A 16,691-nucleotide genomic window follows, 5' to 3' on the forward strand; every position below is an offset into this window, starting at 1 on the left:
CCCTAGATGCCCTGGATGGAGTGGTGCTCTATAGCAGGCTTATCCCCATCTAGAGCAGTACAATACCCAGGGCGGCACCCTCTCTACTCCCATGCCCTCAAATTGTTGGAATCTTTGTCCTACACGGCTTTGGCTTACCATTGAGCTATAAATACATCATTGTACATGTTTTTAATTATCTTTGGACATCTTCGAACATCAAGGAGCTGCTACTACACGTTTATTAGGTTTTACATTATTTCTTTAGCTTTCTTTTAGATTATATCATGTATTCTAGCTTTTGGATCATGATTATGACTATAAGTGGCTAGAAACCTTTTTTCTGGGGTTAAAGCCAAGAAATGAGTACCATTATTTTGAATTAAGTTCTTTTAATTTTTCTTATCATTATTGGTTGTGTGTTCATCTTTGATTTAACTATTTGATGGATTGATCACCCAAAAAATATATCAGTTGTAAACTTTTTCATCTCTGAAGAGGGAATAGAGAGATAGAACATGGAGATAAAAAAAGTATGGTTTGTATTCTTTTATGAAATAAGGAATTCAAATTAGTGTCAAGAACAAGGAAGTACTTATATGCCTTACTTGATTCAAACATAGGATGAAAGCTTAAATAACTTGATTGGACTATTACATCCCTACTCAATGATGTAGTTGTAATGTTCAAGTTAGGTCAACGATTAGAGGTCGGGAGACCATGATCATGCAATTAACCCTACGAATCAACAACCAAGATAAGAAAGTTAACGAATGAATTTCAATAACATAGTATGATTGTTCAAAGTTCTTTAACCCTAACTCCAATGATTATTTCAAGACTTTTACTTTATGCACTATTACTTTATTTTCTATTATAATTTTTGAACTTTTTTTGGTTACTCTTGCACTAAATTAATCTAAGCTGTGAACTATAATTGAATCATCATTGAAGCAAGTCCCTGTGGGATAGATACTTGGCTTTCTTAAAGGCCACTTTACTACTTGATAGATCACGTACACTTGCATATGCTCTTGGGTGTTATCAGTGAAGGTTAGCAGAATAGTGATAGAGATGGCGCGCAGTGGTCTAAGAATGAGTGAGGAAATTCTGGTTCTAATTCTATGGATAGTTCTCCATATCCTAAGTTGTCTGCTGATTGCTGCTTCCAGCTGACAGTGGGTTTAGGGAACAGGGTACCCAGTCTCAGGCCGACGGGCCCCAGTCATTTTCATCTCATCCTCTATGTAGACTCTCTGGTCAGTTGCATCGTGGTCAGTGTGAGGAGAGGGAATCAGTATTATAGGTATGGCCAGCTTGGTCATATGTAGTGGGAGTGTCTTTAAGCTAGGATGGATACTGGGGATAATAAGGTTTTTATTTCTACTTCTTTAGCTCAAGCATCGAAGGTTTTACTTCTGGCATCAACAATGGTCGAAATTGCCTGTATGCTAACGCCACCCGTCAGGAATCTGAGGCTTCTCCTAATATTGTCACTGGTATGTTATAACTCTTCTCTTCCGACATGTATTTCTTACTTGACTGGGGTCTAGTCTTTTTTATTTGACCCTTTATGTGGCTATTCATTTTGTTTTTGGTCCTGAGTGTATTTCTAATTCTTTTTCTATGTCTACCCCAGTAGGTGACTTTGTTGTGGCTAGAAAATTCTATAGGGGTTATTTGGTTTCTGTCTGTGGTAGGGAGATGTTGGTGGATCTAATAATGCTGGAAATGTTAGACTTTGATGTTTATTTCGGGGATGGATTAGCTCCATTTGTGCTATGCGTCTCTTGATTGTAGAACACGAAGGGTCAGTTTCCACTTCTCGAATGAATCGGTGATTTTGTAGGAAGGTAGTTCTTTAACACCTAATAGGAGGTTCTTTTCTCATCTAAGATCCTGAAAATTGATTTCCAAAGGGTTTATATATCATTTAGTTCAGGTTAAGGATTCTAATTTTGAGGGCCCTTCTTTGTAACCTATCCCTGTAGTTCATGAGTTTCCTAAAGTATTTCCTGATGATCTTCCTAGTATTTCTCTTGATAGGGAAATAGATTTTGGGATTGGCCTTCTTCTGGATACCCATCCTATCTCTATCCCTCCTTATACAATGGCTCCGGTTGAATTAAAAGACCTTAAAGAATGATGTGTGAGCAGATGCTAACACATTTGAGGATTTTAACTCGGAATAATTGCAAAGTCTTAAACAACTTTTATTAGTTTTGATTGTTTTTATTGTGTTAATGCAGATATGAGTGATAGGGGAGGAATCAAAAGGAAAGAAGAACAAATCAGTTAGAATCTGATGCAAATAAGCTGAAGTAAAGCTGACGACATTTCTGAAATGCCGTCAGATATGTGAAAGGCTGTCAAAGTCACCGTTAAGCGTAGACAGAATCTGAAGAATTGAAGTAATGTGTGATGACCTTTTTGAAGTGCCGTCACAACTGTGATAAGGCGTTAAAATTGCCGTCAACTCGAAGCAGAACATGATGATTTCCAATGAATATGTGACGACATTTTTCTTGCGCCGTCACTTAATTAACATGCCATCAAATTAGCCGTCTGAAGACTCAGAAGATAAAAATTCAGTGGAATCTTTGACGATATCTTGCACACATCGTCAAACGTCTGATATGCCATCAAGATCGCCGTTGACTATTTCGAAGAGAAAACTGAAATCTTAATTTTTGTTTCCTTATTTAGAATTAACTATTTAAAGACTTGTTTTTGGGTTTTTAAAACATATTTTTTTTGGATTTTTATGATTGAGAAGCTATCAGACAATTAACTCAGAGGGTGGCACGTAAAATTACTTCATTTTTTTCATCAGATATTTTTCTTGTTTTCTTTCCAAAAACTTATAAATTATTGTGGGTTTTTATCTTGTGATTGAATTGAATAAATACTTGTTGGGTTTTATCCATTAGTAAATCTATCCATATTATCATGAATCCAACTTGTTATTTCATTCATCAAATCATGAGCGACTAATTGTATTAGCCCGAGTGATGTGATCCATGGATTAGGGTTTGATATGATGCTAGGCATTTAGAAGATTCAAAGAGTAGTAGGACATCTTGAAATTCTGTTGCTTTAACTTGAATATATTGGTTTCAAACAATAGGATATGCCTTAGGATTATTTGCTTTTAACGAAGAAATAAACTAGAGGACTTGAATTATCAATAGGGACTCGGAAGCTACCAACCTTCTGTTTAATGATTGATGCCATAACTTGATTAATCTACATGATATAAAATCCTATTGAAAATAGATAAGTTATCTAAGTTCGAGAGAATTCGATAATAAATTGTCTGGTGAGGTCGAGAGATAAGTCAGATAGTATCGTCGTCAGGGATATTCTACTGTTTCTACTTACTTTAAGAGTCTTAAGCATTACCTAGTATCTGTCAATTGTGAAAACCCATGGTGAACATAACTCTAGTCTCCCATTTATCTTTGTTACAAACACAAAAATATTGAAAGTGACAATTGACTCTCTGTGAAACTTGAACCCCCATTTTTGGAAACAGTAAACTACCAGTAAAGTATTTCATAAACAAATCAAAGTTCACACCCTATTCCCTGTGGGATTCGATCCCAACCTAGTTGGGTTTTATATTGACAACGATCGCTTACACCTATTCAAGAGTATAGTTTAAGCGTTATTAAAAAATGGCGCCGTTGTCGGGGAATATGCTTGTAGACTAAAAGTTTGTGCGCGAAAATTTGCTGATAGTTAAGTTTCCTTGATTTACGTTTATTTGTTGTTTCTGTCTATTTTAGGTGATGTGTTGTTTATGCCAAAAACAAGAAGTTTCGTAGAACCGCTATTACTAATCAACCTGGAACCTCAGCTGATAGGGAGAATGGCTGAACAACAAGAAGCAGAAAGACTAGCTGCTTTGACCAGGGCTCAGGTTAATGTGCAGAATTTAGGTCAACAAGAACATCACCAGAACCCTGATGATGAAGACTTGGGTGATAAGGAATTTCTGAATCCTCAAAACCCAAAGAGAGCTGGGCAAGTTGCTGCACCAGTGCAACGAAACATCAATAGAAACCGTCCAGTCCGAGAAAGATATGGTCAACATCCTATTCAATATGAGGATGATGAAGATGATGAAGAAATAGATAGAGCTGGTGTAATGGGTGCTATCATTCCTCCACCATTGGGACCAGGTACAAAATTCAGCATAATAAGTACCATGATCCAACTCTTGAATCTGAAGGGGTTAATTGGAGGCTTGCCTGGTGATGATCCGAACATGCATTTGGTGAACTTTATCACCATTTGCAAATCCTTTAAAAATCTGTGAGTGAGCCAGAATGCGATCAGGTTGAGGTTGTTTCTGTTGTCTCTGTCTGGAGAGGCAACAATGTGGTTGAATGAACTAGAGCCTGATTCTATAATCCACTAGAGACAGTTGAAAGATGCGTTCCTAGAATGGTTCTTTCCACTCTCCAGAAGAGCACAGTTGAGGGATGGAATTAGTAACTTTAGACAGCTCCCGACTGAAGCATTACACAAAACCTGGGAAAAATTTAAGAAGAAACTTGCACAATGTCCGAACTACAACATGACGGACTTGCACTTGATGGAGACTTTGTACCGAGCTTTCAAATCTGTGACAAAGCCAATTGTTGACAATGCTACAGGTGGTTCATTCATTGACCTCTCTTTTCTAGATGCTTCTGAAATGCTGAATAGAATGACCAAACAGAGTCGGGCTTGGCACACTAAGGATTCTGTGGTGGCTAGCCCGACTGTTGCTGGTGGTATAAATGCGGAGCAATGTAGAAGGGATGAGAAGCAAGATTAGAACATGGCCCATTTGAAGACATTGATGGACTTGCTAGCCAAACACTTGCTATCGGTACGACTGAAATGGTTAAAGAGGTGGAATCTCAGGGTACTATTTCTATAGGTGCTGATGCAGAGGCAGACTATATGAGTAATCAGGGGGGTTTCTGAGGCAATAGCCAAGGGAACCAAGGTCGGACTTTCAATGACAAGCCTGATTATAAAGATAGGGAGCAGGAACACTGGAGAAATCAAAATGGCAGGAGTGGTTTGTATGTTCTCTTGGAAGTTGGGATACTACAACAACTAGTTCTAGCAAGATGTCCATGGAGGACATGATGAAAAAGCTGGTAAAAGGAGTTGAAGCTACCGGCTCGGGGGTAACTACTATGAAGAGTGAGTTTTTTACCCTTAGTCAGTTGGTTAGCTCACACTCTGCTTTTATTAAGCAATCGGAGCAACAGATGAGCCAACTTTCTGCTACACTGAACCAGAGAAAAACTGGTACTTTACCTAGTGATACGGTTCAAAACCCACAGACTGATGGCTCTTGTATAGCGATTACCACTCAAAGTGGTAAGATGTTATGTGGCCCTCCTATGGGCAAATCTGTGGGGAATGAGGTAAGTGTTGAAGAATCAGAAGGAAGAAATCCAGTGGAGTCTGAGAAGCTGGATGGTTTTGTTGATATTTCAGAGAAAGATGACAAAGATGAAGGGGAAGTAGTATTGAAAGAAATTCCAAGACCACCACCTCTCTTTCCTCAGAGATTGAGGAAGAAAGTAGATAACAAAAAATTTAGCTAATTCATGGAAATAGTGAAACAACTGACAGTGAATGTGCCATTGACGGAGGCACTTGAGCAAATGCCAAACAATGCTAGATTTATGAAGGAATTGTTAACAAAGAAGTGGAAGGTAGGCTGTGAGTTGGTGGACAACATCCACCACTGTAGTACTGTTTCTTTACAATCCTTAGTGCAGAAGAAGTCTGACCCTAGAGCATTTACTATATCGTGCATAGTTGGGTCCATGAAGTTTACCAAAGCTTTTATGTGACTTAGGAGCAAGTATTAATCTGATGCCACTTGATATCTACAAGAAACTTGGATTGGGGGAACCTACCCCCACAATGATGCATCTTGTGATGGCAGATAGATCAGTGAAAGGACCAGTTGGTATATAGCATGATGTGCCGGTAAAGGTGGATGACTTTATTCTGCCTGCAGATTTTTTGATATTAGATTGTGATGTTGATTTTGAGGTACCTATCATTTTGGGTAGACCACTGTTAGCCATGGGAAGAGTACTTGTTGATATAGAGCTCAATGAGCTAAGGTTCAGGTATGGAAAAAGGGAGGCCAGATTCAAAATGCATTCTCTTATAAAGCAAGTGGAGGAGATGAATATCTTCTCGGTTGTGGATGTATTCCAGGAAAATAGTAATGAGGTATCAATACGGTATCTTGAAGAATTTTGAGTATTTGAGATAACCAAGTCGTGCTGCAATGTTAAATCAGGCGCTGTTTGGGAGGCAACTAAAAGTTTTAATTTTGTTGCACTAGTGTTGTTAATTTTTGTAGCTAAGAGTTATACAAAGGAGGTGAACTGGTTGCAGTCAGCTTGAGAAGGTTGACGTTAATTTTGATGGGCTATCACAAGTATGAGAAGCCGTGAGAAATGTCATTAAAACAATCAAGTCAAAACCTTATACTGTTAACGCTGACGACAATTTTGAAGAGCCATACGATCTATGACGGGCTGTAAAAACTTCTGTCAAACGAGTTGGGACCAGTTTAAAAATTTGAGCTAGCCCAACCCAGCAACAACTGTTCACGTTCCCGCGTACTACAGATACATTTTTTTCAGTTTTGGTTTTCTTTCATTAGTGAATTATTTCCCTTCCTTTTTCAAAGTTATTTTCATTTAAGGCAAAATTTTAATACTCTCCTTGTAAGTTGAAGCTTGAGAGTTAGGTCAAGAAACCTTCCCTCTCTCTCATTACAGTCTTTTCTCACTCACAATTCTAAGTGCTCGAAGTACATCAGCTAAGAGTCGATATTCAGGTATGAGAAAAACTTTAACTTCATCTTTCTTTGGAGAAATTGTGAACTACAAGAAACCTTGGTTTCAAAGGAATGAGTTGAACCCATCAACATGTTTCAAGCTCCTTCAAAAACTAGGGTTTATAGGGTCATGCAGTACAATTTCATTGAAATTTTAGTTGAATCACATGACCTAAGTTGAAATTGAGAATAATGGTAGATGAAAAATCAAGTAAAAAGGAATTGGAAGTGGTAATTTTGTCTGACAACAACTTTTACGGCCTTGCACCTGTGTGACGGCTTTTCAAAATTACCGTCAAAAGTTGGGAAATATTGTAGATTCTGGATAAGGTTGACGACGCCTTTGAAGCGCCGTCACACTTGTGATGGCAAATCAGAAAAGCTGTCAAACCTTCAAACTAAAAACAGTAATGAGGTTAAACTGAGGTGATCCTTTTCTTCTCTTGTTTGATTATGGATACTAATTGAGGATTTCTATGTTATTGCAGAACTAAGCATGACACCCAAGAAAAAAAATCCAACTATACCAAAGAAAGCGGCTAAAGAGAGTGTCCTTGGTAAATTTTCAATGAGGACTCTGATTATAAAGACGACGAACCATTGCTCAGATGGACTAGAAAGAGGACTGGTCCAAAGACACCACCTCCACCTAAGCCTATTGAGGTGGAGGATACTGATGATACTGAGGTAACAACCTTATCTGAACAAGTATCGGAGGAACTAGGATCAGAACACACTGAGCAGGAGTCAGAGGACACCAAATAAAAATCTGAAAATGAGGGTTCTGAGAAGGCTGTAGCTGAAGAAACTAAGTCTGAATCACCATAATTGGAGCAGCAAGGTGATAAGGATTCTCCCGTACGAGGAACTTTGGTGAAATGAAAAACCCTCGATATTAGGAACAATGTGAGATGGCAAATCCCTGGAGCTAAAAAAATCTTTTGGGATGGACTTCGTAGAACAGATCGAAGAAGTGCTCGAAGGCCAATTTTAGAGGAGACGAAGATTATCACTACAGGGTTGATCAGATACCCTGAGGTGATGCAAAATCTCAAGGATTATGGCCTGGAGTGGATTACTAAGGGAAATGGTGTTTACTGTCCTTCGTTAGTCTGGGATTTCTACGCGAACTACCAAGCTACGGTGGAAAATATGTGCAAAGAAGGGGATAGAAATTTGGATAAGCCTCTACTAACCAAAGTTGTAGTACGTGGAGTGAGGGTGGATGTATCAGATGCCACCATAAACAGGTTTCATCATGGGCCACCCTTCGTCCCACGAGCCACGTCACCTACCTACTATACCCGGTTGAAGCATCAGGAAAATCAATGCAAATAGCTAGAGACTCTCATAGCAGATGGGGAATCTGAGTGGATGAATAATCCTGTAAAAAAGATAACCAAAGCGTCTCTAAATTCAGAGGCAAGATTTTGGTGGGGTTTAGTGTGGATTCATCTGATACCCACCGAGGGAGACAACATATTGGGGGATGATCGAGCAATATTGGTTGCAAGCTTGATAGATAGAACTTCCTTGGATTTCAGAGAAATTATAGTGGAAGAGATCAAGATTCAGCTCGCAAGACCCGATGCTGCATATCTATTCCCATGTCTAATTTCTAGGTTGTGTGAAGCAGCTAATATACCTGAGATTTTAGGTATTGATGTTGAGTTACATGCCAAGAAGACCCATAACCCTGTCAGAAAAGATGAAATTCAGCCGGGCTTGCAACTTGATCGAGATACAGTTGGCGCAACAGATCCTCCAGTCACTGAGACTGTTTCAGCACCAGATGTGGGGGTGCAAAGCTCTGAAGCTATACCACCACCACCAGCATATTCAGCTCAGGTAGGCTCAGTGCCTCAAAGTGAGCTGACTATCTCAGTTCCTCTAGGAGCAACAGGTTCTGCATTTCAGCCGATTGATATCAAGAAGGTGGCTAGACAATCAAATTGGTGCGAGGTACAACTATAGGCCGTCGCCAAATAGTTTACTGCTGCTATGGATAAAAGAATCAAGGCTGTACTTGAACCTTTCATGACTTTGCCTGGGCAGGTGGCAGATCTAGAGAACAGATTCGATGCCCAGGTAAGAGAGATGATAGGTGTTGATCTTACCACTTTCAGGGCTACGTTGGACAAGGTAAAGGCTGAGGTTGGGATGTTGCAGAAGAACCAAAGTATGGTGCCAATAGGATCAGCCATGCATGATGTAGAGGAAAAAATTCCTATCCTTGATCTTACTGCGGATTCCTCAAAGAAAAAGAAAAAAAAAGGGAAAAAAAAGCAAGAACAAGAGAGATGAGCCAGATAGTGAAGAGGAGAGAAAAGATAAAAAAAGCAAAGAAGAAGGCAGAGAAGAAAGACTTGAAAAGGGCAAGATTGGAATCTCTGGCTGACACAGAGAAATAGGAGGCAACCATCAGAGCTAGGGCTACAGGTACTTCATCGAGCCAGGCTCCAGCCACTGCAAAGGCAGATGCTATGAGTGGGGGAAAGAAAGCAGATGATGTAGTAGCAGGGTCAGAGACCCAGGATCCACAGGCTTGACTATCTTCAGGTATATCCTAACCCTTAATGCTTTTTATTTCTTGATTTTAAGTTGAGGGTGTAGGGAAATTGTTGTTGTAATATGTTCTATAGATAATTAAGAGTAGTACAAGTACTTGAGGTAATTAGCTTATTTTGTGATTTTTGAGTACCTCTCTAGTGATTTGATCTGTTGTGTACTGTATGTATTGCATCCATTGTGACCACTGTGTATCTGTTTATAGCATTAATATGGCAAATAAATAACCTGTAGAAAACAAATGCATGAAATGGATGAGTAGTGATATGTGATATACTTGTGTGCCATGTGCGTGTAAGGTCTTACTCAGTTCTCGTTATGCGTTGAATCCAGAACTTACCCAGTTAGTCTTGCCATAGTCATAGGATAGGCATTAGGAAATGATCATATGCCGTTTTTACATGTTAACCCATTTTAGCTTAAATGACCATCCAATTGTGAATAATATCCCCTGATCCCCTTTTTCAGCCTAAATAGCCTAATTCTTTCTTGTACACCTTTCACCTTCCCATTACATCACAATAAACTTGTTTTGGCCCTGGCCCTCCTTGGACACATACACCTTGACTTAGGCAAATAACCTAAGTTGAGGGTGGATACTATAGGGGTGTGTGACGCAATATGAGTATGAAGAGAGGAAAAATAAGGAAAATAAATAACAAGTTGGGTGCAGTGACAAAAAAAATAAGAAAAGAGAAAAACTGAAAAAGTTAATCTAATGCTTGAACAGACAACACCCATCTTAAGCATGCTTGACAAATAAAAGAGGAGGAAAAAAAGGTCAAAAGTTAAAACCCCAAGATCGAATGTAGTTCCAAGGAGGTGTAGTCACTATGAAATACCCATGAATATCATACGAGCCCCTATCCTACATTACAAGCTTAAGAAAAGCTCTATAATGATCCTAACTGACTTGTCTGAAGACTTAGGTACTGACTATAAGGGCAAGCCTATGGCATTTGATGCACAATGTTTTGGAACTTCATTCAGAGAGAGAGTCTTATGTTCATCCCTATGTCTATACATGTGAATCTGAGTGAAAAAAGGATTTCTTTGCTGTGAGGGCACACTAGGTATGTTGGTAATAACTGCTTTGTTTGGATTATGTAATTTGGGTATGTGCTAGGTTGTTATAGCTGAGATTTTTGACATATATAGATACTGGTGAGTTACATTGTCATTTTCAAATACTAGACACAATTGATTTTACTTTGATTGATCATGGAGATGGTGCATGTATTCTCACTTGATAAGAGTAGTTAGCTACTGAATTGTACTTTGTATACTCCTAGTTATGTTTTGGTTGCTTGAGGACAAGCAATTATTTTAAGTTGAGGATGTTGATGTGTGAGCAGATGCTAACATATTTGAGTCTTTTAACTCAGAATAATTGCAAAGTCTTAAGCAACTTTTGTTAATTTTGATTGTTTTTATTATGTTAATGCAGACGTGAGTGATAGGGGATGAAACAAAAGGAAAGAAGAACAAATCAGTTAGAATCTGGTGCAAATAAGCAGAAGTAATGCTGATGACATTTTTGAAGCACCATCAGATATGTGAAAGGCTATCAAAGTCACCATCAAGCATAGATAGAATCTAAAGAATTAAAGTGACGTGTGATAACCTTTTTGAAGTGCCGTCACAACTGTGATAAGGCGTCAAAATTGTCGTCAACTCAAAGCATAACATGATGATTTCCAATGAAGATATGACGACATTTTTCACACTCCGTCACTTAATTAACATGCCATTGGATTTGCCGTCTGAAGACTCAGAAGATAAAAATTCACTAGAATTTTTGATGATAGCTTGTACACGTCGTCAGACGTCTGATACGTCGTTAAAATCACCGTCGACTATTCCAAAGAGAAAACTAAAATCTTAATTTTTGTTTCCTTATTTAGAATTAACTATTTAAAGAATTGTTTTAGGGTTTTTAAAATATCTTTTTTGGATTTTTATGATTGAGAAGCTATTAGACAATTAACTTGGAGGGTGGCACGTAAAATTTCTTCATTTTTTTTATCAAATATTTTTCTTGTTTTCTTTCCAATCACTTATCAATTATTGTGGATTTTAATCTTGTGATTGAATTGAATAAATACTTGTTGGGTTTCATCCATTAGTAAATCTATCCATAGTATCATGAATCCAATTTGTTACTTCGTTCATCAAATCATGAGAGGCTAATTCCATTAGCCCAAGTTATGGGATTCATGGAGTAGGGTTTGATATGATGCTAGGCATTTAGAAGATTCAAAGAGTAATAGGACATCTTGAAATTCTGTTGCTTTTACTTGAATCTATTAGTTGCAAACAATAGGTTATGCCTTAGGCTTATTTGCTTTTAATAGAGAAATAAACTAGAGGACATGAATTATCAACAGGGACTCAGAAGCTACCAACCTTCTATTAAATGATTGATGCCGTAACTGGATTAATCTACCTAAGATAAAATTCTATTGGAAATAGATAAGTTATCTAAGTTTGAGAGAATTAGATAATAAATTGTCTGGTGAGGTCGAGAGATAAGTCAGATAGTATCGTCGTCAGGGATATTCTGCTATTTCTACTTACTTCAAGAGTCTTAAGCATTACCAAGTATCTGTCAATTCCCAAAACCCATGGTTAACATAACTCTGGTCTCCTATTTATCTTGGTTACAAATACTAAAATATTGAAAGTGATAATTGACTCTCTGTGAAACTTAAACCCCTATTTTCGGAAATAATAAACTACCAGTAAAGTATTTCATAAATAAATCAAAGTTCACACCCTATTCCCTGTGGAATTCAAACCCAATCTAGTTGGGTTTTATATTGACAACGATCGCTTACACCTATTCAAGAGTGTAGTTTGAGCGTTATCAAAGAACAGTTGAAAGATCTTCTTGATAAGGGTTTTATTAGCCATAGTATTTCTCCATGGGTGATCTAGCTCTATTCATGCATAAGAAGCATAGGTCCCTTCAAATATATATAGACTATCGCTAATTAAATAAGGTGGTTGTGAAGAATAAGTATCCTCTTCCTTAGATTGATGACTTGTTCAACTAGCTTTAGGCTGCTAAGTACTTTTCTAAGATTGATTTTTAGTTGGGTTATCATTAGTTGAAGATTAGGGAGGTGGATATCCCTTAGACTACTTTCTATACCCGGTATGGTCACTACGAGTTCTTAGTCATGTCTTTTGGGTTGACTAATGCCCCAACGACATTATGGATCTTATGAACCAGGTATTCCATCAGTTTCTGGACTTATTTGACATTGTGTTTATATCTTGGTATATTTTATGAATGAGGAGGATCATGCCAATCACCTCTGTATAGTATTGCAGACCCTTAAAGATCAATGACTGTACGATAAATTTTTGAAGTGTGAGTTCTGGTTGTATGTTGTGACCTTTCTTGGTCATGTTTTTCTAGTGAGGGGATCGTGGTGGATCCACAAAAAGTTGAGGAGGTTAAGAAGTGGCCTAGATCCATAACTCTAACCTATATTCAGAGCTTCTTGAGTTTACCCATGTATTATAGGAGGTTTGTGGATATTTTCTCTTCGATCGCTTCTTCATTTACTACGTTGACTCAGAAGAAGGTGAAGTTTTTGTAGTTTGATGCTTGTGAGGGTAGCTTTGAGAAGTTGAAGGATAAGTCGTCTTCAGTTCTGATTTTGACCATACCCAAAGTTACTGATGCCATTGCTATTTATTGTGATATGTCCCATGTGGGGTTAGGTTGTGTGTTTATGCAGTATGGCAGGATGGTGGCACATGCCTCTAGGCCGTTTAAGGTAAATGACAATAATTATATGACTCATGACTTGGAATTGTTGGTTGTGGTTTTTACTTTAAATATTTGGCGTCATTACTTGTACGAGGTTCACGTTGACATATATTCAGACCATAAGAGCTTGCAGTATGTGTTCACCCAGAAGGATTTGAATCTCAGGCGAAGGAGATGGATTGAGTTTCTCAAGTATTACGATATGAGTCTTTACTATCAGCAACCTTAGGATACTAATTTTAATAGGTGAAGCAATGACTCCTAACCAGCAACAAACAACCCTTTAATAGGATACTTACTTTGAACCAGGCTTTACCACATTAATTTTGGCCTATCCCAGACAACATTATCATATATCTAGGGACTCCAATTTCTGAAAATATGAAAAACTAAAGGGATCACACAAAAATCCAACACATACATCCAAAAAAATAAAATCGATTGAAATACAAAGCCATAACAATTCAAAATAACAGAAAAAAATATGATAGCAAGTTTCTATGACTAATAAGTATTTTTTGGATCGAGGACATACACAAAAAAATTATATGAGATTCATACCTTTTTAATGTGGGAGTGTAGGTCAACTTCCAAAGCAATGCCAAGAAAAGAAGAAAGAACAATGATAATGAATATTGCAAGAAGAGGGCTTTAATCAAAATCAAATAAGAAAATAGTAGAGATTCATTATATTTTTCATAATAACAATTATTACCTCTTTGTAACTTCAAATCTTCAATACCACAAGGGTAGCTAGAGAAAATTCTTGATACAAACAAATACCAATATAATGTGCCATTGAAGGCTATTAGTAGTCAGCCTAAAAGATAAGTTGTAACACCCCAAATTTTTACCTCTAAAATTCCTAATTTTTTGAATTCAGTGCCCTGACTACGACTTACTATATGAGTCTTAAGGATTCCTTATAGGACTTAAGATCCCAATCATATCCTGACCAGTGTAATAGCCCAAGCTTCTACTGGGACTATGAATAAGATGTTACGAGTTGTAAGGACTCTATAGGAGTCGTATAGTGTCATCCATAACCAAACCAGTGTGGTGACCTAATGTTTCTATCCTAACTATGACTGGACCCTGGAAGTTGTAAGGTCTGATTATGAGTCATAGGGCATGACTTGTAGGGTCAACAGTAAAGGGTACTTGAGTCACTACCCAGACAGTGAGTCCAAGAAATAACTAGCAGTCAGTCGTGACATGACCCGTAATGACTGGAGATAGTTTTTCTATGCTTAATTGGGAGGCGGATACTTTGGAAATTCCCCCCTTCCCCTAATTGTGACCCTCAACATAAAACCCCTTTAGGGTCTTTGTATCTCATAAAAAATAATCAAAGTACTCTTCTCAATCTCTGTTGAACTCTTCAAGCAAGAACAAGCTAGGGTTTCTATGGATTGGCCATTCAAGCTCCCATTGTTGATTTCTCTCCATAATTGTTGTTATCTCAGGCATGTTACTCTTCCCCAAAGTTTATTTTGTTAAAAACATGTATTTATAACTGTTATTCATGTGATTAAATTGTGGTTTATGAATATGGGTTGAGGGTTTTGAGCCTGAATGAATGAATTGTTTTTCCCATGGTTTTTATGAATGATTCATAGTTTGGATTGATGATTTTGAACTATTTAGAGTGCATGGGTGTGGTTAATTGGAATGGGGGTCGTGGATTCCCCTAAATTGATGGTTTTGAATGTTGTAGTTGGTATAATCTCAACCCTATCTTGTGAAACTTGTTTTGAACATGAGAATATATGCATTGAAAATACCTTTGGAACTATTGCATAGCATAAAAGAATAAAGAACCAAATTTGATTTAGTGAACAAAGGAGGTCATTTCCCCTAAGTTAATGACATTGTAATGACATAATGATAATACCATGTAAGTGTAGTTAGTATGAAGATCCCAACAACAATAAAGGATGACTTTTTAATGTCCAATTTTAGGATACCTATATGCAAGTATCTAGTCTTCCATTTTCACGAAGTTAGTTTGATTCAATTTTCATCATCGTGCATAGGATGACTACGTCCGCTCACTTATTGCTAGTGATGAATAACTATTCTATAGAGATTTATGCTAAGCTTTTCATTTAGGAGATCATCAAGTTGCATGGTGCGCCTGTTTGTATTATATCTGATCAAGGTATATAGTTCTCTTCTTACCTTTGGCATTCGTTTCAGCAAGGTTTGGGCACATGGGTGAACCTTAACACCGTATTCCACCCTCAAAAGGATGGATAAGCGGAGAGGACTATTCAGACTTTTAAAGATATGCTAAGGGTCTGTGTGATTAATTTGTGTGGTAGTTGGGTTGATCATTTTTCTCATTGAGTTTGCTTATAACAATAGTTATCACTCGAATATTCAAATATCTCCTATCAGGGCTTTGTATGGTAGGATACATCGTTATCCTATTATATGGTTTAATGTTGGCGAGACTAGATTATTTAGTTCTGACTTAGTTCATCAAGCCATGGAGAAGGTGAAGGTGATTAGGGATAAGCTTAAGATTGGCTAGAGTCACTGAATGTCCCATGCGGATGTGAGGCAACATACATTGGAATTTGATATTGGCGATTGGGTGTTCTTGAAAGTGTCTCCCATGAAAAAAATGATGACGTTTGGAAAGAAGGCGGGTGAATCTCAGTCCCCGGTATATGGGTCCATACTTGATTTTTAGGAGAGTAGGCAATGTTGCATGGGAGTTGGATTTTCCTTTGAGTTTGGGTTTTATTCATTAGGTTTTTCATGTTTTGATGTTGAAGGAGTGTGTGGGTGATCTTTCTTTGGTTGTACCTATTGAGAGTGTTGGTATTTTGGATTCCTTGTCTTATAAAAAAGTCCCAATTGATATTTTTGATAGGCTAGTCCATTATTTAAGGACTAAAGATGTGGCTTTGGTAAAGGTTCTATGGAGAAATCACAAGGTGGAAGAAGTTACTTGGGAAGATGAAGAGGACATAAAGTCCAAGTATCCATTCTTGTTCCTCGAACTAGGCAATTGTGCTTAAGGTGTGTGTTTTCCTTGCTATCTCTATTTTTTTGACTTTGTTAAAGAAAACTGTGGTTGCATTTCTGGGTTAAATCATGCTAATGGATGCCTTGACTTATCATTCAGGGACAAATGATCTTAGGGTGGGAGAATGTAATACCCTAATTTTTTACCTCCAAAATTTCTTAGTTTTTGAACTTACTACCCTAACTACGATTTACCATATGAGTCATAAGGACTCCTTGCAGGTCTTAAGACCCAATCATAGCCTTACCAGTGTAATAACCCAAGCTTATGTTGTGACTATAAATAGGACATCATGAGTCGTAAGGACTCTATACGAATTGTTTAGTGTCATTCGTAGCCAAACAGGTGTAGTACCTTAATGTTTCTATCCTGACTATGACAGGACCCTACGAGTCATAAGGTCTGACTATGAGTCATAGGGTCAATAGTAAAGGGTTCCTGAGTCAGTGCCCAGA

The sequence above is a fragment of the Capsicum annuum genome, chromosome 10 (genome assembly GCF_002878395.1).
Source record: "Capsicum annuum cultivar UCD-10X-F1 chromosome 10, UCD10Xv1.1, whole genome shotgun sequence".
In the NCBI taxonomy this organism is placed as follows: Eukaryota; Viridiplantae; Streptophyta; class Magnoliopsida; order Solanales; family Solanaceae; genus Capsicum; species Capsicum annuum.